Source organism: Somniosus microcephalus, chromosome 12, assembly GCF_052327205.1.
Source record: "Somniosus microcephalus isolate GS21.2 chromosome 12, FLI_Smic_1.0, whole genome shotgun sequence".
In the NCBI taxonomy this organism is placed as follows: Eukaryota; Metazoa; Chordata; class Chondrichthyes; order Squaliformes; family Somniosidae; genus Somniosus; species Somniosus microcephalus.
In genome coordinates, this window is record NC_140998.1 from 71,030,081 (window position 1) to 71,053,979 (window position 23,899).

The window sequence follows — 23,899 nt, forward strand, 5'->3', positions numbered from 1 at the left end:
TCGCCGCACCTGCGCTGTGCTCGCCCTCGGGGGTTTCGCCCCGGGCCGCCGGCTTAGCGCCTAATGATAGTCGTGCATCGCCTGTTTTAGCGCAGCAGCAACCTCTTGGGGCGATGCCACTGAATATCGGCGAAGGTGGCGCGAAGTTGCGCCGGGCGCAAACTTTAGCGGCCGCCCGGCTGTAGCGCCCCAAACGTGGCTATACTGAATTTCTAGGCCAAAGTGTGCTCAAACAAGTCTAACTTATGGGGCATGCTCCAGCCCTGCTCCAGCAAAATCTGGTTTGGAGGAGAGCCGTCACCGGACCATTCTTGAAAGAGATGCTACAGGATGCGCTGTTGAACCCTCTTGCAGGCACCAATTTGTTTCTGTAGCCTCCCTGCCTCCCAAAACAAGCACTGCACTCAGTGCCTCCCTCCAGCTACCACATTGTTGCCATTGTAATAACCAGTAGCAAGGATGTTGCTTTATTTCCACTCCTTGTAGCGGGCAAATCGTGTTAGCACCAACATGCCCATTATAGGGACTGTATTTTTTTAATCAAATTTTAGTTTCTTACGGAAATGGTAACTTATTTCTATGAAAGAATCTGATGAAAATATAAGCACAAAGTACTGCTATTTTAATATGCGTTGCGATGAGCAATTTGTAAGTTTGGTAGAGGTAGGATCAAAAGATCAAAGCGACCACATCAAAGGGACCGATTTATCAAGAATCTTCTAAATGTTACACTGTGTATGCAATTCTCATTTAAGATGCAACAAAGTTACAGGTATGCAAATTTTAGCACACTCGTGACATTTAACCATTTGTTGGGTGATGTATATTAATGCTGATGCAAATTGTAGGGTAATGTTTTGAAATGCACGAGAAAGGTGACCTTCATGTCACTTGCACTTGTGAATTTAATGCACAGAGGAAAATATTGTCAGGTATTTTTAAACTGGTAAAACAAATGTTGTACAGTGTACAGTTCATTGAACTGAAGTCATTAAAGTATCAATTAGCTGTGCTGTTTTTTGATATTGAATGAAAAACTCATCAAAGAAGTTAAAAACCTAGTTAGGATAGTAAGCTGAACAAATGTTCCTGCATTATATTGACGATGTATTGCTGGGGTGAATGAGGAATACTCTAGGACAGTGCTGCTCAAATAATGGCAGGTGCAAACAACTGTAAATATTCACAAATTTCAAAGGACATTTAACAACCTGTTTAATTTTGTTAATCTGAAAAATGTACAGTGCTAGCTTATGATTATTAACCTGCAAAATTGTTAGATAGTTGTTTATTTAAGGATGTTGACAAAATACTATACCTTATTTTTTTCTTAGCATAGTTGGTGTTTAGAGATAAATTGTTGCTGAGTATGTTCCATCTCGAGTCAATAGCAGTGATAGCAGAATGCAGCCTACGTAATCTTAAACCATATGGCAGTCACTGACACTTGATGGGTCAGTGATAAGCATTTGGTCATTAGGATCAACCATGAAATGCCTTCTATATAATTGAGGTTACTCAAAAGAACAGATACCTTATCAGCTTTAGCTGTGGGGCCACAGCTTGCTGATGCTCAATGTACTGATTGTTCTGTGACTGAGCATATGATTAGTGTATTGAGGCAGTATGTTCCTAATGAAATGGCAGCAAAATGCATATCAGTAACACCAGTGCTGAAAAATGACTAATGTGGTGTTCTTCAGTGCATTTCACTGCTCAATTAGTACAGTACCTATAAACTGTGTTAGAGGCTTCAATTTGTTTTAACTCTAATGATCAGATGGGTTCTAGCTAAACATTGCTAGGAAGACAACCTTACTCCTTTTGCTCATTAATTTTTCTCATGTCTCATTTTTATATTGAGACTGGGGTCCAGTGATTTAGAACTCTGCTGGTGTGTCTTGAATCTGCCTTAATTAGTTTGTTACTGCAGTGATGCCATGTTATCTGTTTACTGTGGGGGCAATTTGAACCCTACTTGCTCAGCAGAAACCTGGCAGGTGGGCAGTTAAAATCGCCCTGGCTCTTACCTGTCCGAAAGCCGCCATGATCGCAACATCTGCAATTTTAACCCGCTCTCCTGAGCGGGCAGCAAGGACATACGTCCAAAGCCAACAGGGGCCTTCTTTACGCATGCATGTTGCGGCCCAATGACATCATTGAGACCCGGCTGTAATTTTAACTGAGCGGGGAATCCACCTGGATTGAAAATTGGGGCCACTACATCAACAGTGCAGTTGAATGGAAGTTTCAGAATTCAGAAGCAGGTTATCTATGCAGGTAGTCCTATCAGACTTTATATCAGTTCACTGCTGACAGCCTGGTAGCATTTCTACTGGTAGCTGGGGAAATGTGAGGGGAGGGGGCTGGGTGGGGAGGTGCTCATGTCAGTATTACTGGAGAATAAGTGCTGTTGTGACTGATTTAACAACAATAAGCAGACTGGTTTTCTTGTTGGCCACTTGCATTAAACTCCATAACCAATCTGCCAACTGGATAAAAGAGCTAAAGTATTTCCTAAAGAGGACAGATCATCCATTTATCCTGAACTCCATTTTTAAAGAAAATGCTTTTTACACAGTATGTAGAGTTCATAAAAAATGTAATGCCTACCTTTTGGCTCAAAGTGTCCTCAAAGCCATTTATGATCAGCACTGCTGAATTTTTGTGGAGCAAATTTGCATCTATGTGTATTACGATTCAACCTACTGACACATGACCTTGAAAAGTAACCATAGTAACAGATGTATCATAAGAAGGATTATCCATTCCCCTCTATTCCAAATGTAGTGTATAGAACTTAAACTTTGCCCTTGACAATGAATTGTATTAAGAATTGCTGTGGCTTGTTTGCAAATAAAATACATGTTGGGGGATGGGCATTGAATGTAAGGGAAGTGAGAAACAGGATACATAGATTCTGAGGAAAGTCGGTGTTAAATATTTGTGTATTTTCCACCTAGGTTTGCATTTTATACCAAATTATTCACATGAGAACAAGTGACAGCAGCATAATATACCAAACAAGTTGTTGTGTACATACTGGTTGACTTTGAAAGCTAAAGGTCACTGATTCGTATTTAAATAAGACAAATGTGAGGTGATAATGGGCTAGCTGGTCATATTGAATTCACACTAATGGGAGTGTCAGTGGGCTGCATGGTCAGAAAGGGTCAGCAACTAATAGCTCAATTCTATACGGCTAGAATACTTCCCAAAAGACATCAAAGGAAGGAAATTTATTCATCTTATGAATGCATTAAAAGACAAAAAGCCACTTCTGCATGAGGTTAATCCCAGGCTCTAAGTAGGTGCGATGGATAGTGCTAAAAGCAAGAAACAAAACATCAAAAATAGAAGTGACCAGTGTGATCTTGTGCCCTGCACTTGAACACGATGATCTCTGCAGTGACTGTTTTGTGACAAGTTTCAAAATATTATGTAGTAATATAACCTACAAAAATTTCAGGAGTATTTAGTTGCAAATCTCTAATTGTTGGGCTTTTGTTTTATAATTCTTAAGGAAGGGGAAAACATTTAGCAGTTTAGTTTCTATCAGGATGTGGTGTAGATTTATTATCCATTAATATTTGGAGTTTTTAACTGCTGTCATTGCTTCCACTGGTGACAAAATCCTAAGCATCGATATTAAACTCCCTCTGCCTGCCGTAAACTGGGCAGTAGCAGCTTGAATACGGCGTTAGGTCACTTACCGCCCCATTTATGTTGCCACTCTGCCCACTGCCATCTTGGTAGTGTTCTGAATGGGCAGCCAGAGTGTCCGCCTGTATCAGGCAGGGGGGTGGGGGGGTGGTGGGGTGCTACTTATAATATGTGAATCAACGTCCATTCCACCCATTTTTACTGGGTAGAGAGTGGCCTAACTAATCTTTAAAGGGACCACCTTTGCCCTCCCACCCAACCCCTCCCCAGCTCGAACTATGGACCAGCTTAGAATGGGAGCCAGCTGATTTCATGCCCTCCCAGGCCAGTGAGTTGCAGTGGGATGCTTGTTTGGTGCCTGCAGCTTGCCGTTGCAATGTAAATGAGGCCCAGGCCTCAAAATGGCAAGAACAGACTGTCGCCCAGTCTACACCATTAGATAAAATCGCCTCTAATGTGAATATCGCAATTCAGCTACTACCTGAGGTGACGTACAGTGGTAAGCTGCATCTTTGATAGCAGAACCACCCCAGCCTGCAGTGTAAATTCCGGTGTGTTGGGCTATCAAAAGCAAAGGTGGCCAAAAAACAGGGCTGTGCACCCACCTTCCAGGAATGCCGGCAGGCTATTTGGCTGCAGAGGGCATCATAGAAAAACTCAATCCTGTCTTCACCCAATGTCCATGCACATGCAACTCCAAAAGAGGGGCAGTGGGAGTCACTGGCTGGCGACTAGGAGCAAGAACAATGCCTGACTTTCCCCTCGTTAGCCCAAGGGTGCTTAGGCCAATTGTGTTGCTCCACTGCTGCCCCAGCTGAGGTCAACAAACTGAGCACTTTCAACATTTTTGATAACTCCTGGATGCTTCTTTTCTCCTGGTTCAGATATGTAGATTGGTTTAGCTACTTTTAGATGAGTCCTGAGATGAACAGTGTGATTTAGAATAAACCCATTTTATCAGGTTCTTATTTTAATCAATTCTGCATCTTTATTTTTTTTTGGCTCATTTGGAAGGAAAGTGCCTTGTCTGTTTAATACAATTAGCTGTAATCTAAATGGGGCTTAAATCCTGTTCTCAATCATGCAAGTGCATTGTGTAGTAATAGATGTATTAAGATGAGAAACCAGGCTTCTGTTAGCAAAGGGAAGAGGTCAGATTAATTTAGTTCTGGTTGGTTTAGCATGTTTTCTGAACCATTGAAACTTCCATCACATTACTATTTGCTAAAAATGATATTGCCTACACGATAATTATACTGCAAAACAAGAATGTAAGACGGGAATAGCCCAAAATTCTCCAAGGTAAGTGATATAATTGAGAGAGATATACAAATATTACCAACAAGAAGACTGGAGGAGGCTTTGTTTTTAAAATTGCACAATACCTTGGTGTTTATGCTCTGTTATTTTTGCACAAGATTTTTTGGGGGCTTTTTCATTACTTTTATAGCCCCAGCATCACCTGACCAATCTCGCATATTATAACAATTAAATTATATGGATGTACTTGTTGCAAATGGAGGTCAGGCGCATACATTTTTTTAGCGCTATGTTATGCTCAGGGGAGAAAGACATGGGCCCTATTAGCAGAGCGCTAAAATGAGCAACAGAATCACTGAAAGGGCTGTTCTGATTTTTTTATTAATAACAAATTTTACACCCGTCTCCCAGAAGCAAAAACCTTCCATGCAAATATATTTTTACAGCAGTAAAGATGTCATATACATCTTTTAATATACAGGAAACTCTCGTTTAAACGGTACCTAAATATCCGGAATTCTCTATTAAGCGGCAAAATTCTCACTCCGAAAACAACACCTCAATAACCGACAATGTTGCCGAGTCCGAGTCTCCCATGGTGGCCGAGTTAGTCAGTGGGGGTAGTTCTCCAAACTGCCACTACTCGGCTTCTTGGCGCTGTCGGAAGTCGGAACACCTCAATACCCCCGTAACAGGAGTCTGACTCTCCCGCTCTGCCGGTAGTCTCTTCTGATCCGCCATTTTACAGGGGTACTGTGTGTCTCCCATGCTGCTGGTAGTCATTGCATTGCATTACCCTCAACTGGCAGTACTGTACTTAATCAAGCATCTTCCACCATCCATTTAACACAACATTCTGTAGGTGAGTACCCAATTACCGTATACTGCACATTGCTTGATTTTTTAAATTTTTCTTTGTTAAAAATAGCCTCGGTAGATAACCCTCTCCGTCATCCGGAATTTTTGATCAACCGGCACCAAGAGTTTCCTGTATGTATGTATGTATATGTATATATATATGGTGGCTCATTGGGTAAATGCATCATCTGGTATACTACCGAGCCAGACAAGGTAAGGAGGTCCTGGATGCAATCCTTGATTATGCTGAGTTAGGTGAGCTCAGCTTGGGTGGTGGTTGGGGGGCATTATGATTGGCCTCAATGATCCAGGGCTAGGGAGGGGAGCAATCAGCCAGGATTCCTGCTCTTGATTGCTGTCCGATGACCTCCGCTAGAAAGCGTGAACATGTTGATGTTGGAATGAAGGAGAGAGTTGAAGGAGTTGGAATTGGCACAGTCCAATGAATCCAAGAAGCACTAGTTGAACTAGTTTAATCACTATTCCACTGATGCAAAACAGATTCAATCATGCATGCACCATTACTGGTTGTGGCACGTTGAACCACTTGTGAAAAGCTTGGACACCCCCAGCCATACAGCGTACCCAGCATGCATCACTTGGGAGCGGGGGGGAGGAAAGAGGAAACAATTGGAACTAAAAAAGCATAACCTTTTTACTGACAAGCTTTTTCTGCAACCATTTTAAGCTTGTCAAAATGAGCACAGCTCTACTGTGTTATCATTCACAAATGATGAGAAATATCACATTAGCAAAGAAAAATGGAAAACATTTGTTTGTAGAGGTGCAACATTTTTAAAAACAAAACAAATAGGTTCCTTAAAAATATATAAGTGTCGGCTATCATTGCTTTCAACACCTGCATAAGTTTCTGATAATGCGTAGAGGATAATTTTATTGTAATGAAGACAACCATTAAAAGCATTAATAATAGAAAGCTGGGGAAATTATTTATGGCTCTGTACATTTTGCATTAATTCTAAAAATTCAGTTTTGCAAAGTGTGTTCATTCAGTAAAATATTACATATTGTTGTCTAGATATTCACTTCAAATGTTGTGTTTTGATAACTGACCAGTTGCCAGTTTGTCTACAATTGTAACTATCTTCACTGCAGCTGTGACATTTTTGGGTCGATTTTAAAAAGGTATGGTCCCAGTGGGGAGTCTTGACTGCCATTCATTCACTTTAATGGAGAGAAAATTGTGGGCAGTGCACCCAGACTTTCCTGATATGTGTGACTGGTGGGTGAGGCTTCATGCCAGTACTGCAAATATGTAAAATCGGCCTTTTCATCTTCTCATCTCTGTCCTTCTGCTGTCAGTGGTACTGTATAATCTTTTGTTTTGTCATCTGCAGAACAAATCTTCTGCCAATTTAATGTGTTCCTGCATAACAAATCCACTTCAAAGAGTGTAAAATTGAGTTCTGATGTGCTGTATCTATTTATGTTTTACCAAATTTAGCTTGAAATTCCACGTGGGTTGTATTTCAGGTTATATTAGTTACATTAAAGAGAAAATGCTCTGACAACCAGAACCTACCACATCTGTTTTGCTTTGGTACTACAGTGATCTTCACTGGTATGTTTTATATCGGTCTTTATCTATCGATATTTCTACCCCTCTGTCCAAACGTTTTGTGGCTGTGATAAATATTGTAATTTTAATTCCTGGCACCAAAGTCCCTTAATTTGTTTTTCTCCTTTCTGATTGGTTATTTTCTACTTTTGTTATTCACTGATCGAAAACCTGCAATTCCCTACCTAATAAATGCCATTGTGGGATATTAATAGAGTAGAAGCCCTTTCAGTTGATCTTAGCCCTGGGGTTGGTGTGAGAGGACCTAATGGCCAAGTATGTGCCATCTATGATGATGTGCACTCTTGAGGACCTTGCATATGCTAATCAGGGGCCTAACGCCTGCTTTAGGACCTCTCGGAAATTGGGCTGCCCGAGTGGAGCAGGTGTTGGTTGGGCTGGTCTGCTCAGGTTTTCCAGGCATGTTGCTTTGCAAGTGGCCATCGCCAAAAAGGTAAGTTTAATTTTTTTAAATTCATGTGGAGCCGGGATGGGTAGGAGTGCTCCTCCCAGGTCCGCAGCATTCCTGACAAAAGCTGGAAGCCACACTCAGCCCCCTCCTGTTGTCCACCACCCCTCCCCCCCCCCGCCCCTCCCCGGCACTTAGCTGAGTGCTGCTGCTAACTGGGCAAGTGGCTCAAAATCGGTTGTCTGAGATGCGTGAGCTGCTCGCGGAGATGTGACGGGCAGTGGCAGCTCGTTCACATTAATCAGATGAGGGCCGAGGCCCAATTTCAGCCAGGCCTCAGGCCTGCCTCCCAATGTTCCCCCAATTTATTTTTTGGTTGCGTGGCCCATTTACAGATTCGCGCGAAACTTAACATTGGAAAAGCCAGTCCTGGGCTGCGCAGGACCTGCAGAAATCTGTACAGCCGCGCAGATTAGAAGAAACATTGCTACCTGCGCTGTGCCGAGTCTGGGCCCAAAAATGGCCCCGGAAAATCTCTTCCCCATAGTGTATTGATTGATTGTTTATGAAACAGACATTTGTGAACGGTGTAAGAAGGTGCTTTATAAATGCAGCCCTTTTTCATTCAGGTGTACGCTTTGTTTCTATAGTTGAATATTAGTTTAACAAACTTAACTTTTAATCGTGGTTATGACCAAGGCTGTTTACGCCCTGGAACCAACAGTCACATAGCCTGTGTCTGTACTGTCTTTTGTACATTTTACTACTTGAATTGGTAAATCAAAGAAATGAAACTTGCTGTTGAAATGTCACTGGAAATTTATGCATTGCGAAAAATCCAATCTGGAAAAATAATATAATTAACAAGGATACTGTATAGGTCAAATCCTTTACATTCAACTCCATTCCTTGATGCTGACTGGTACATAGGTAGGCGGAACATCTGGAACAGCTGTAACAATAGCAGAAGAAAACAGAAAGGTAATACAGCAGTAAGGTTGAATTCGTTTTTTGGTTTTAAAAAGTACAATTTGATTTCCCATGTGGTTGCTCACAGAGCGAAATAAAGAAAAGAAAGACTTGCATTTATATAACGCCTTTCACGACCACTGGATGTCGCAAATCGCTTTACATGTAGGAAACGCAGCCGCTAATTTGCACATAGCAAGCTCCCACAAACAGCAATGTGCTAATGACCAGAAAATCTGTTTTAGTGATGTTGATTGAGGGATAAATGTTTGTCAGGACACCGGGGATAACTCTCCTGCTCTTCTTTGAAATAGTGCCATGGGATCTTTTACGCCCACTTGAGAGAGCAGACGGGGCCTCGGTTTGAAAGATGACACCTCTGACAGTGTAGCACTCCCTCAGTACTGCCCTGGAGTGTCAGCCTAGATTTTTGTGCTCAAGTTTCTGGAGTGGGACTTGAACCCACAAACTTCTGACTCAGAAGCAAGAGTGCTAACAACTGAGCCAGGGCTCACACTGAAATAAACGGAAAATTATTTTGTTTCCTGCAATTGTCTCTTTTGTTCTTAAGTCTTTCTGTGTCACTCTCTCTGCTTTTCAAGTTATTTTCAACTTTTTTTTTCTCTCTGTATAAGTTTCTCACACATTATTTTCTGGCTCTCTATTTACCTTTTCCTCCTCTAAGTCTCATCTTCAGTGTGTCACCTCTCTCATCTATATCACTTTCAGTCTCACTGGGTGGCTCGCACATCCCTTTAGTGATGGTCATAGTTTCTATCTCTTGCCTTTTTTAAAAGCCTAGGTAGGCAGCAAGGTAGTAGTCAGTATGTAAAAGGTTGGAGGTGAGTACTGGGAACAAGCAAAAGGTACTGTCTGGGAACCGGGGGAACATGTGTGGATGAGGGAGAAAATGGCGGTCTGGGGATTCAGGCTGGGGGTGAAAATGGGAGGAGGATCTGCAGCCTGGAGGGGTGGGGCCAGGGGTTTGGTTGTGGGACACAGTGGATGGAGGGGGCCAGAGCTTTTGAAGGAGTTGTGTCCTGGGAGTACTTCTAGGGAATGGGATCTGTGAGTCTTGCTGGAAATTGAGATTTGTCACGCTCATGGCTGTAGTGTAGCCTTATTTTTGCCCTCAAAATCATGCATTGCAAAAGGTTACGACCAGTGTAGTGTATGTGCCTTTAAGAGCCCCCTGTGTACTGTAATGCCGGTAATGGCCACTCGGGCTATATAAGCCTGTATATTGTGTTGTATCAGTTAGTTCCCCTCCAGACTTTGTTCAGTAAACACCTGTGAAACCAACTCCTGTCTTCAGTGTCTCTATTAACACACGGACACAACAGTGGCGACGAATTGGAAACGGACTTACCTGCAATTTGGCAGCACCTCAAGGACATCGATTCCTCTGACGTCCAAAGTCGAAGAAAAGCAAGAAAAAGAAAAAGCTGTGGTTTCACCAGCTAGCCGAGCTGGTGGCAGGTACTGCAATAATCCTTCCTGGGCGTCGGGCTGGGGCTCCAGCGGCTGGCTCTGCAGCAGGGCCAAGCAGCGAAGGCGGAGGCAAGCAGTAACAAACAGGGAGGGAGCACTCGGGAGACGGCCGGCGCTGCAAGCAGGTCGGTGTTCAGACCTAGAGAGAGAGTCCGGCGGGAACGAGTCTCCAACGGTAAATAAATAAATAAATAAAACGCGGAAAACAGCGTTGTCATCGGCAGCAGCGGCGGGGAAGCGCGGGAAGCACCATATCTTTTCTGCAGAAAAGAAAGAAAAGCGCGGGAAGCGCCATTTTTTTCCAGGATGCCTAAGGCTGGCAATATTGATGCTTTTGATAACGATATAGAGGATTGGACCACATATGTGGAAAGAGTGGAGGTATATTGCACTGCAAATGGAATAGAAAATGATAAAAAAGCGTCAGTACTTCTAAATCTAATGGGCGCAAAGACATACGGGCTGTTACGAAACTTAATCACTCCAGCCAAACCAAAGGACAAGAATTTTAAAGAAATTGTTGATACCCTACAGGAGCACTTAAACCCAACACCGCTGCTGATAGCGGAACGATTCAAATTCTTCTAGAGGAATCAACACAAGAATGAAAGTAACGCTGATTACCTCACCGAATTAAGAAAGCTATCAAAGCACTGCCAATTCGGGGCAGGACTAGCAGATTATCTTCGAGACAAATTCGTCTGCGGTCTCCTAAGTGAAGGAACACAGAAAAGGCTGCTTTCTGAGAAAGATTTAACACTGGACAAGGCTTTCAGTATGGCTGTATCATACGAAGCAGCCGCAAGAGGAGCTGCAGAGATACAACAAAAGACACAGGACTTCGGCACCCATGAAATGACACAGGGTTTCGAGAGATGTTATCGCTGCGGCAGATCCACCCATGACCAGAGGGACTGCTGGTTCAAGGACAAAGCATGCAGGCAATGCGGAAAGATTGGACACATTGCACGGGTATGCCGATCTGGACAAAAAAAATCCACGGACAGGAAAAAAAAAATCAATAAAGAAAAGTACAGAAAGGTACAAATGATGACGGACAGTAGCTCCGAAGACCAGAAGAGCGATAGCGACTCCGAAAACAAGAGACTAAACTGTCTCAAATTACATAATGTAATTGCCAAAGAAGATTACCAGACCATTTGGATTACCCTCACGATAGCAGGGTCCCCAGTTAAAATGGAGCTAGATACAGGATCAGCTCTGACCGTCATAAATCGACGGGATTACGAGCGGCTATTTCCGCATATACCTTTAAAAGACACATCCATAATCTTGAAAACATATACGGGGCAGAAAGTATACCCCAAAGGAAAAATAAGGGTGCCTGTTGTATACAACGGCAAGGAAATACAAAAGTTGTATTTATACGTTCTACAAGATGGTGGTCCACCGCTGTTGGGACGTGAATGGATCAGGAAAATACGTTTAGACTGGCACTCCATTCAGGCACTGACGGTGACCAGTAAGGAAAAAAATTATGATGACGTCATACCTGAACGATTAAAAGACATCTTGGCCAACGCCAAAGAAGTGTTTCAAGAGAAACTAGGAACCTTGAAAGGCATCACCGCCTCAATAAAAGTGGAAGATGCGGCAATTCCCAAGTTTTTTAAGGCGAGACCGGTGCCATATGCAATTCGTCCAGCAGTCGAGGCAGAGCTGGAGAATTTGGAAAAGGCAGGCGTATTATCCAAAATAGATTGGAGTGTTAGGGGATTAAATACGTGGGGTTACGGGGATAGGGTGGGATATGTGTCGGTGCAGGCTCGATGGGCCTTAATGGCCTCTATCTGCACTGTAGATTCTGTGATTCTGTGATTCTGAGTGGGCAACACCCATCGTCCCAGTCATGAAGAAAACGTTGAATAATGATAAATCTGAAGAACAGAGAAAAATTCGCATCTGTGGAGACTTCAAGGTGACTGTAAACCTGGTCCTTCACACGGTACAGTATCCTCTTCCGAGGATAGAAGATATTTTCGCCTCACTATCCAGAGGGAAACGTTTCACCAAAATTGACTTGGCACAGGCATATCTACAGATGGAGGTTGAAGAGGCCTCTAAAAAGTATCTCACGATAAATACACACAAAGGCCTGTACCAGTACAATTGACTGGTTTTCGGAGTAGCATTCGCTCCAGCTATCTGGCAAAGAGCTATGGAGCAAATCCTCCAAGGGATTCCGGGGACTCAATGCTACCTAGACGACATCCTTGTAACAGGAGAAAACGACAACGAGCACCTTGCCAATTTGGAGCAGGTGCTCACTAGGCTGAGAGAACGGGGCCTACGAGCAAATCGCCCCAAGTGCGAATTTTTCCAGAATCAAATATCATATTGTGGCCACATAATTAATAAGGAAGGGTTGCATAAGTCACCTGAAAAAATTGAAGCGGTCATAAAAGCCCCAGCACCTGAAAATGTTTCACAATTAAGGTCGTTCCTGGGATTAATAAATTACTATCATAAATTTTTACCGAACTTATCAACTCTTCTGCACCCTCTTAATGAACTGCTACAAACAGGAGTAATTTGGAAATGGAGCGAAGACTGTAAACGTGCCTTCCATAAATGCAAAGACTTAATCACGTCCAAAGAAGTTTTGGCTCATTACAACCTATCACTGCCAATCAGACTGGCGTGCGATGCATCCCCTTACGGCGTAGGAGCAGTATTATCGCATAAATTCCCTGATGGCTTGGAACGGCCGATAGCTTTTGCGTCACGCTCATTGAACTCAGCTGAGCGTAACTATGCCCAAATCGATAGGGAAGCACTCAGCCTGGTATGGGGAGTGAAGAAATTCAACCATTACCTACACGGACAAAAATTTACCTTGTTGACTGACCATCAACCCCTCATCTCCATATTCAACCCTAAAAAGGGTGTTCCCATTATGACAGCGCAAAGGCTACAGAGGTGGTCCCTTTTTCTAGGGGCACACCAATATAACATAGAATACAAAGGATCAAAACAGCATGGGAATGCTGACGGTTTATCGCGCCTACCGTTGCCAATGGTAGAAGAGGCACCTACCGTAGACCCAGTGGAGATTTTCCACTCTACCATAGTCGAATGTCTACCAGTAACAAATTCTGCCATTGAAAGGGAAACTAGAAATGACCCGACTCTCTCACGAGTCTACGATTTAACAGTGAAGGGATGGCCAGCACATGGCGAACCACTGTTGCCAGCATTCTCGCAAAGAAGAGAACAGCTGTCAGTGTGCCGAGGAACCTTGATGTGTGGATCCAGAGTGGTGATTCCACCCAAACTCCAGGATAAAGTTCTAAAGGAGCTTCACGAGGGACATCTGGGTGGAGTGAAAATGAAGAACCTAGCCAGGGCGTTTGTATGGTGGCCAGGTATCGATGGAGACATCGAAGAAATGACCAAGAGCTGCCTAGGATGCCAGAAGGTCCAAAACGCTCCACCGCAAGCCCCTCTACATCCATGGGAGTGGCCCTTATCTCCATGGCAAAGGGTACACATCGACTTTGCTGGTCCATTTATGGACTCAATGTTCTTAATCGCGGTTGATGCACACTCCAAGTGGCCGGAGGTAATAAAGATGTCCTCCACCACCACGGAAAAAACCATCACAGTATTAAGGACCATATTTGCCAGGAATGGGCTGCCTGAACAGATCTGTTCTGATAATGGACTGCAATTTGTGTCAGAAGAATTCAGGAAGTTCTTAAAAAACAATGGGGTTAAGCACTACATGTCCGCCCCATACCATCCCGCCACCAATGGATTGGCTGAAAGGTTTGTCCAGGCCTTCAAGAAGGCCATAAAGGCCATGGGTAATGAAGAAATAAAACTTCAGCATAAGGTGGATAACTTCTTGTTTGCATACAGGAATGCAACACATATGGTTACAAACCAAACTCCCGCCATGATGTTCTTCAATAGAAGCCTAAGATGCCGGCTGGATTTGATCAAGCCAAACATCAGAAGGGACGTGGAGAACCGGCAATTTCAAGGCATGAATGAAAGGCCAACTAGAACCTTCCAGATAGGTCAACAAGTTTTGGCCCAGGACTACCGTACCGAGAAATGGCAGCCTGGAACTATTTGCACACGACTAGGACCGCTGATGTATACCGTGGACATTGGAGAAAGCATAATAAGGCGCCATGCTGACCAAATCATAGAGTCATCCGAAAAGGGACAACCTACACCACAACTCTATACACCTAATGATGAAGTAGAGATACCCATAGTATCTACCTCCGATCCGGTGATACTGGAACCCGATGAACCCGACACTGGCATTCAAGCCGAATCAGCCTTGCCAAAAGAACCTACTACACCACCAGAAACTACTACACCACCGAGGCGTTATCCGGACCGAGTCAGGAAGCCTCCAGAGAGACTGACTTATAATTGATTAACTGCAGCAATGTGTAGATTATTTTTCTTGTAACATGTAATTAATGATTACTTAAAATATTATGTACTGGTTGGCTAAAAGGGGAGGAATTGTAGCGTATGTGCCTTTAAGAGCCCCCTGTGTACTGTAATGCCGGTAATGGCCACTCGGGCTATATAAGCCTGTATATTGTGTTGTATCAGTTAGTTCCCCTCCAGACTTTGTTCAGTAAACACCTGTGAAACCAACTCCTGTCTTCAGTGTCTCTTTTAACACACGGACACAACAACCAGTGCATGTGCAATGTGAGGCTCTGCCAGTGGTATGGAGCCTCACAAAATTGGCCTTATATATGTACTGTTTTACATACATACAAGAGCGGCAGTTGCCATGTGGGGTCTCGGGCAAAAGTTCAGTTGGAAAGGCATGTTTGCAATAGGTAATATAAAAATAGTTGACTAAATGATCAGGGATTAACATTGCGTAGGTGCCCTTTCATTGGATCCGCGCGGGTCCCTGATTGGCTCTAGTCGCCGTTCAATTGCACAGGCTGCAGGGTCCTAGCGCCGCTCCTGCACACATAATATCTACAATATATTAAATTTGCACTCCTTATTTGAGCATCACCACTGTGACGCACAGCCACTTGTGCACATTTCTACCACCAGGTGGCACTTCATAAACTCCAGATACTGCAGATTCCCATAACTATGCCTACAATATCACAAATGCACTCCGAGGGAAATTTGCTTTCCTGGTCAAAGCCACAGGAAATCCATAGAGTTACTATGAAAATCTAAAGGAAACAAACCAGAAGATCCATATAGTTACTATGAAAATGTACAGAAACACAACTGCTACAGTGAAGACCACGTTGGCTCAAATAAATGTAGTTATAACCATGGTAATTAAAGCTAGGATTTTGCTACATTGATAAAATCATCATGTGAAAGGTGTGACAGGTCTGTTTCTCACAGAAGGGTCAGGTCAGACATTGCTACCGGGTGTATTGTTAGGACATCTGTTTATTTGTTGTCAGTATTGATGGGTAATTAAGGAAACAATAAGTGGAACTGGAGGCACAGTAACAATCATGGTGGCATTTCCTAGCATTTCCTTTATAGTGCTAACTTGATACAATTAGTTTTGAGTTTGGGATTGGTTGCAAAGTTTTATTGTTAATATAATAGCAGTTGTTGTTAGAATACTGTGGTTGTTAGGATTTATAAAAGCAACTAACCATAGGTTACTGCGATAAGCATGATTTGAACAGAGGCAAATGCTAAATTAAATGCTAAATCCGTTTCAATGAATTAATAGGGCTGTACCAACAAAGCTATGTAAGGCATCGTTTATAAGAAACCATATTTAAAGGCTGCAAACTGTGCTTCTTCAGATGGCATTTTCAAATTTGAATCTGAAAATATATCAACACGTACCTTTTGATGATTCAGTTTTTAGATGGAAATAATAAGGGCATAGTGGTCAAAAATCAGCTTCTTCAATTGAACATTATACTATGTAGGAAAATTTGTAATTTACTTTAAAATGATCAGACTTCAACACATTGCCATGTGTTCATGAAATCAATGAGATTCCTATCTTTTGACAAATGCAATGCTAATGAGAAAACAGCAATCAATGTGTTATAGTACCCCTGTGGTCCATTCTTCCATGGCAGTTGGAATCACATATTGCTAAAAATCATCTCATCTATCTCCTTCTCTTTAATCCTATGACCTCAGTGTTGTGCAGCAGTGCTAAATTGTGAAGTTGTTCAGTGCCTGGAGGAACAGGTTAGGGACCCTCCCTTGACACTTGATCTTTGAGTGTTTCTAGATGTGCTGTATATTACTATCCTCTGCCGTGTGGCTTGCTGTGAAGAAAGAACTCTCCAGAGCATCTTAAAAGACAGCTCCTATTAAGCATAAAACAGGTTAAGTGAAATGCAGCTACAGATAGAAATCAGAAAAAAGAGCAAAGTTGCACAGTGCAGATGTAATTATACGAAGGAGAAAAGCATAAGACTTAAAAATAATGCAGAAATGCTAGGTTCCTTGTTAGTGGACTTAAAAGGATAAGACTGTTATCCTTTGGGGATTGCTATTCAATCTGGTCTATAGTCATATCCTGCAGTTTGACAGTTTTTTGGTGTAAAGTAAGAAAAGACAAACAAAAAGCCAATGAAAAGCAAATCTCAGTGTGAATCAAGGTTTTGACAACTGTTTCACTTCAAGGATTATGTCAAGGATGCTATTCAAAATTTAAACCATTAGGTTTTACTATTTCACATTTTCAATGTCTTCAATACATGAATTCTGCAGTAACTTGAAAAGAACAATAAAGACTTATGACGCGTATTTTTCTGTTTTTAGAGTTCTTTTAATCAAAATTTGAAATTCATACTTCTGAATTGTGTTCTCTTTAATAATATGTGCTAATCAAGTTAACAGGAGGAAGCTGACAGTTGATTCAGGCTAGCGCAGGACTCCCTTGAAATTATTTTTTTAATTAACTGGGGAAAATGGTCTTCAATTCTTAGATACAATAACAGGAACTTTATATGCAATTAAATTGTAAGAATAATTTCTTGTAGCACAGCAATTGTGATCAGTGGCTCCAGAATAGTGCAAACTTAATTGAAGAACTGGCCACGGTGATAAATACTGATATAATAGCAATTGGTCCATGGCCAATAGTAATTGCTGGATTAAAGACATGCTTTCACAAACAACTAAGTTAAAGCACCGATAAATGCTGTTGTAGATTTTGTTATGGGTAATTCAGCAAGAAGCAAATGTCTGAACTAGTGACACATTTTGAAAGCACTTAAGAGCAACTGCATCTTCTAAATGATTTTGTAAATCTCCGTTAAAAGTAGCCATTTTTAAAGCTTGCATAGAAATGTCTAAATTTTAGGTTTCCATTAATTAGTTGAGTTTAATTTGGTGGTGTAATAATCTACTTACTATGTTACCAATGAAGTTGGTAATTAATTAGCAATTATGTCTTTCACTCCACTTTTATATTCCTAAATTACAATTGTCAATGGAATGCTGTTTTATCTTGCTTAATTTGTAAAATAAAGTATATAAAAATATGAAAAGTATGTAATGACATCACACCACAAGTGTTAAAAGGTTTGGAAGGGTATGACTGTAATTTACAAGTTTGGTTGAATTCTTGTTGTAAAACAATGTTCATGTCATAAAATAATGGAAAATATAATCAATATGCTGCCTTTGGGATGCGAGGGTATCTGCATATCCAGAAAGTAAAAGGCATATAGTTTACCTAAAAGATATTCTTCATGACTTGCATTGCAGATGTCCTGTGCAAAGTTTGCACAGTACCAGATGGGTCAGATAAGGAATAAGATGATTACAAGCCTCTAGCTTAAGGCATTGTATCCACTGAGGAAATGGCAGAAACAGCCAGGATGCAGTGCCAAAGGGTCTGTGAAGCTTTAGATCCTGGTATGAAATCTACAAACAAAGAACTCAGAAAAACTTCTAGTTCAAGTTTTCCCATTAGGATTTCAGAACTGTCTTTTGATGGCTATTAATATTATTGGGAATTGGGTTGAACAAACACTTATCAAATATGAATAGGCCCAACAAAACACGATTGCTGCCCCTGCACAGAAAGTATTGGTTCGGTATGGTGAAAACATCATCCTTTACTTGTTTCTGAGCTTTATCTTTACAGTGTTGACTCCTGATGGAAGTACTGACCTTAATCTTGAAGTAGGAAATGTTGTAAGGCTTTTTCTCAATTCCTAATGACATCCCATTCTGATTCTTGATGTCTGGAAAGCATTCTGCTGGCAGGGAAATTTGGCCTTCTGGAATGCCCTAGGAGGGTTCCAATTGGGACTTCAGCATGGTCACAATCAGGCCCAGATAACTGAAGGTACAAGCAAAGTGAAAGAACAGTTTCCTGGCTCTTTCTCAAGAGTGTGGTCGCATAAGTCAGTCATGTGACTTGCTACAGGTAGGTATACAGCTCTTCGAGACTCAGGGTGCAGCTCTTACTGAATGTAAGACACTGAAAGCTGAGGCTATATCAAAAGGCACCAGTATATACTGGTAGCACATGCAAATTAAATGGAACCACAGATACATTCTGTCATTCTTCCTATCTGCTATGTAGTTTATATGGAGAGAATCCTAAGAGTGTTACAGTGCAGAAATAGGTCATTCAGCCTCACATGTCTGTGCTGGTGTTTTTCTCCATGAGATATTTAGGCCTAAAGTTTTTGCTTGCATGCCAGTAGTGAGGAACCTCACCCAGTGCACGTTGGAACGTGGCAGGTGTGTTGCAAGCATGATTCCCAGCTGCCGCACATACTTGGAAAATTTAGGTCCTAGACTAACCCCACACTCCTGTATCCTTTAATATTCCTCTTGATCAAGGAATATCTAATTTTGTTTGAAAACAATTTGCAGACTCTGCCTGAACAAAGGTTAGTGGCAGAGAATTCTATCTTGCTGACCAATGGAAACAAACCATCACTTCATATACGGTGAAAGTGAATTAATTTAATAGACGGGGTATATCACAAATTTGATCGGAGGCTCATATTTAGCATACCCATAGGTAAGGCATTAGTAGCACAGCAAAATGCTATATTTGGTATATTGGAAGCTGAGGAGGCTGTTCAGTGTCCCAAAAAAAAAGGGTGCTGTACAGTCCAAGTTCTAGGCTATTATTTCTAGCTGTGTGCTCCTATCTCAGTGAAGAAGACGAATGATGGATGAAAACTATCCGAAGAAATTATTTGGCTAGATGTTTGATTCCTTATGTTTAATGAATGATAAATGAAAAACTGATCTATTTGATTGCTCAGCTATTCTTGTTTACCTGTTCCTCACTGGTAGTTGCTAACTGAATTAAACTGCTTTTGATTTGTTCACATTTAGTCAGTCAGATTTTTGATTGGTAGCTTAACAGGTAAGTCCTCATTTCAGTCACTTAACCAGTTTTTGTCCTATGAACGGGTGGTGGAAGCAGATTCAATGGTACAGGAATCCTGCCCCAACCGCGGTTTTGCCATACGCGGATTTCAAGCATACACGGCTTCCTCTCTGCGACAAATTTTGCCAACCGCAGCAGTGAATTTTGCGTATACGCGGTTTTTAATTTTCAAGTTTCACGGGTCGCGCTTCCAAACATGAGACTCCATTCATCCGTGCTGCTCTTTCAGCATATTTACTACCAGGCGTGGTCTCGCTCCACTTGTGGAAATAGTGTGTGTGTGTGTGTGTGTGTGTGTGTGTGTGTGTGAATGTCGTCTCGTTGCTGCCCATTTTGCTGTTAATTACAGTATTGTTCTGTTTAGCCCTTAATCATGGCCCCTAAGCGCAATCTCAGTGGTAAAGGTGAATCAATAGCGAAAAGGGCAAGGAATGTACTAACCTTAGATAGGAAATTAAATGTAGTTAATGGTGAAAGTACAGCGTCAGTTGGACGACTAATGGGGGTTAACGAGTCCACCATTAGAACCATTAAAAAAAGTGAGGTGTCGATAAGGGCTAGTACTGCGGGTGGCTCTTCGAAAAATGCTAAGTGTTGTTTATGCCACGGGACCATAAGCTTGAAAAAATGGAGAAGGCAGTCAATATCTGGTTGGAAGACCAGAACCAGAAAAAAGTGAATGTTAATTCCGCATGGGTATGTAAGAAGGCCCTTAGTATCTACAAGCATCTTACTGTGGCTGCCGGGGAAAGTGTAGATGACATAAAGTTTCAAGCGAGTAAGGGCTGGTTGGAAAATTTTAAGAAGAGGCTCCTCCAACCCCATTTTTCCCATAAGGTCTTATATTTGCCAACTGCAGTTTTACCAACCACGGGGGTTTTCAGGGACGTATCCCCCGCGGTTGGGGAGGGATTACTGTAATTTACAAAAGGTAATTGGATATATACTTAAAAAGGAAAAATTTGCAGCACTATGGGGAAAGAGCCGGGGAGTGGGACTAATTGGTAGCTCTTTCAGAGAGCCGGCACAGGTACGATGGGCTGAATGGCCTCTTTCTGCGCTGTGTGATTCTATGACAGGTGCCACCCTGAAGTGTGAGACTTTTAAGGGGTGATGCAACATTCATGTGCTAGATACAAAACTTTTAATTTTTCTATGAAAGCAGATGGAGGAAGTTCAATATCTGCTATTTAATTTTTTACAGAGCATGAGAAATTTTTGAGATCCATTATGGATCTTCAGAATTTGAATGAGCTGTTCAAAAATATAAAGTTAAAGATAGTCTTATATGCCCAAGGCTAGTGATTTGTAATGCAGTGACATACTGTAACAAATCCTGTGATTTTTTTTAATAACCTACCATAATAATCATGGGCAAATATGAAAGGAGAGCAGTGGGAATGAAGCTGGGAGTTGGGATGGAGGGAGTAGCAGGAGCCAGAACTGGAAATAGGAGTCAAGTTGGAAAGAGCAATTGAAACCAATGTTAAAATTGGTAGGTAAGAAGAAGATAAGCGATGGTTTCTGTATGGGAGGATTTTCTGCCCCATCTGGTGGAAGTCAAGCTGGCTGCCTGCATTGATATATTGACCAAGCTGGTTTGCAGAATGTGAGCTGCTGTAATTTGGCAGAATTAGAGGGTTGAGGGGAGATAGAGAGAGTGGGTGAGCTATCACACAGCCAAGTTTGGGCTTGGCTTTCCTGATGCTTATCCACAATTGCCCCATTATTTTCAGCATATTTTGCTGTGACAAATCACCAGTCCCAACCATTATCCATTTGCTCATTCAGGTGTTTGACTTAGAGCCATAATCTTATTGGCTGCCGACTTGACAGGAAGCTGGAGTGCCCAATGCCCACACGTTAGGGTGGATTTTAACTCCCGGGCGGGATACTGTTGGGGGTGAGGAGCCGATGGTCTTCCTGCTTGAGAGTCTGATTTTGATGGCCGGGCTCCATTTACAGTCCGCCAGCCACCTGCCCATGTAAGAGGCAGCTGGCTGGCTTTGAGCAGGTCAAAATGGCAGGGCCCAGAGGCCACCCGCTGGCAGCACGTAAAGCGTGAAGGCGGGAGGAGGGGCGGTGCTGGGGTGATCAGGGCACTTTTGCTGGTGGGGAGAGGGCCTGGGGCAGCACTGCTGCACTTCCTGGCCTCACTAAGGAAAGTTTTTGACTTGTCTTAAAGGGCCTCCTCTTCTTACCCACCAGGTTTTACTGAGCAGGGCACCTGTGGTGGGTACCCTGCTCCCATGGCCATTAAAATATCATTGTGGTCCTATGGACATCACAGGATCCTGATTATCAAATATTAATGAGGCTCCTGCCTGATTCATGAAGGCTCCATAGCCTCCTAAAAAAGGGTTCCAGTAAAGATGGCAGTGGGTGCGATTTGAGTCGAAATGGGGCGGTATTCTTTGCACAACTATTTTAAATACGGGTCTGCCCCGCTCCAGTTGAGTGGGATGGATTAAAATTCCTCCCTATTGTATCAACACAGCAGAGCTTTTTTACTGACCCTAGAGGTCAGACTTGTACCATTAGGTAGGTTTTGGGTTGCTCCAGTTTGTGAATTAGGTTACGGGGCACAGGGTCAGGTGCAAATGTTATACTGGAGCCAACACATTGCCCTACCCACGCCTTGAATTGGATCACCACCTTGACTGGGTTTAGTGGAGTTAACACGTTCAGCGTTGCTTTGGATACAGTGGCTTTGTGTTGAGATTTTCATGCTGCATTTATGGTGCTTCAAGTGTAATTGTAGCAGGAAAAGCCTAATCTAACTGGAACACTAGATGTTCAATAAGAGGTAGATATCTGAGGCATAATTTGCCAGTGGTGGCATATTAGTAACATGAAAAATCCCATTCTGATGGCTCCAGTCCAGCTTGATGGTTAACTGAACTTCATGCCTTAGTTCTTAAAAATATCCTTATTGAGAATGAGGCAGAGGCCAAAACACATTTAAAATTCCTGCCTAAGGTGGAATCTGACTTCTACATGGCTCATGAAATCATCATACTATCTTTCTTTCCTCTCTCTCAAATCTAAACTGGAGCACCAATTACATCATGTGGATCTGATGAGAGCTTGCTATCATTATGCATATACGAAATAGTCTCAGAAAACCCACTAAGCTGAGCTATAGAGGGAAACCTACTGTTGAGAAGATGATGGCTTATTATGACAGATTTTACACTGCTGCTAGATGGCAGGCAGGAATTGCACTGGCAAAATTAAGTTAATCATGCTTAAGAAGTAGCCACTATGAGTATTTTGCACTGGAGGACATTTGTACCACTTGAAGAAAATGTAATTTGGCAGAGATGTGCTAACTGCTGACTTCAATCCTAGGTGATATATAAATAGTAATTAGATGTGGCTAGTTTGATTTGTGCCATTGTGAAAACTTCAAAATAAATTTCCAGATGAGTGTTTCAGCTTTTAGTAAACCAACCATTCCTCTGTTTTTAATTTTATTTATTTGTGATGTCCTTGCCACCTGCAATTTATGATTGCAGTCGTCCAGATTGGGGAGGGAAAGGAGTGAGTATGTTACCCGCTCTATTTTAACGACTCCTCCGCCAGGTTTCTGCCAGGTAGGGGAGAATTAAAATTGATCCCTTATAGTCAAATAATTCATCAATACTCACTTACCATGCTTGATCATGAAGAATGAGTACTTTGGTGAGGTGCTGGAACTCTACACAAACCCGAGTCCATTGTTTTGAGGAGAGAAGAGGAAAGGGAAAATTATAAATGGAAGATTGAGGGTTAAGGAAGATTCTAGGGGCAGATTTTTTCTCATTGTGCTTGGGTGTAAAGAATTGCCTGAGTGAGGCGCATCAAGGAAGTTCAGATGGGGAGGATAACATACCCATAATAGAGCCTGCCTTATCAGGCAGGCTCCAGTACACTTGTGTGATCCGCCCCACCCTTCTCACCCTGTACGTACTGTGTCCAGGAATTCTTTAATGCTCAAGTGCAATAAGAGGGAATTCTGCCCAATAAAGTCTGGGAAATGGACGTTAAAGGAACTGACATTCCTTGCATTTCAAAGACAAGGTGAGTAAGTATTCCTTTGTTCATTGAAAATGCACAGCTTTTGTTTCCTGAAGAAAGTTGTATTTTCTAATCATCCTCTTTTTTCTGTCTTGGGATAAAAGGTGTGGAAAGTCAAGAATATAGCTCAAACAAATGTAAGGCTCCAATTAAACATTGGGAAGACCAAAGCCATTGTCTTTGGCCTCCACCATAAGTTCCATTCCCTCGCTACTGATTCTATCCCCCTCCCTGGCCA

The 23,899-nt window shown here is 42.2% G+C and overlaps 1 protein-coding gene across 2 annotated transcripts in view; it reads left to right on the forward strand.

Annotated features, from left to right (window-relative positions):
* kif26ab (kinesin family member 26Ab) overlaps positions 1-23,899 on the forward strand; it is a 246,052-nt gene that overhangs the window by 137,152 nt on the left and 85,001 nt on the right. The window lies entirely within an intron of this gene.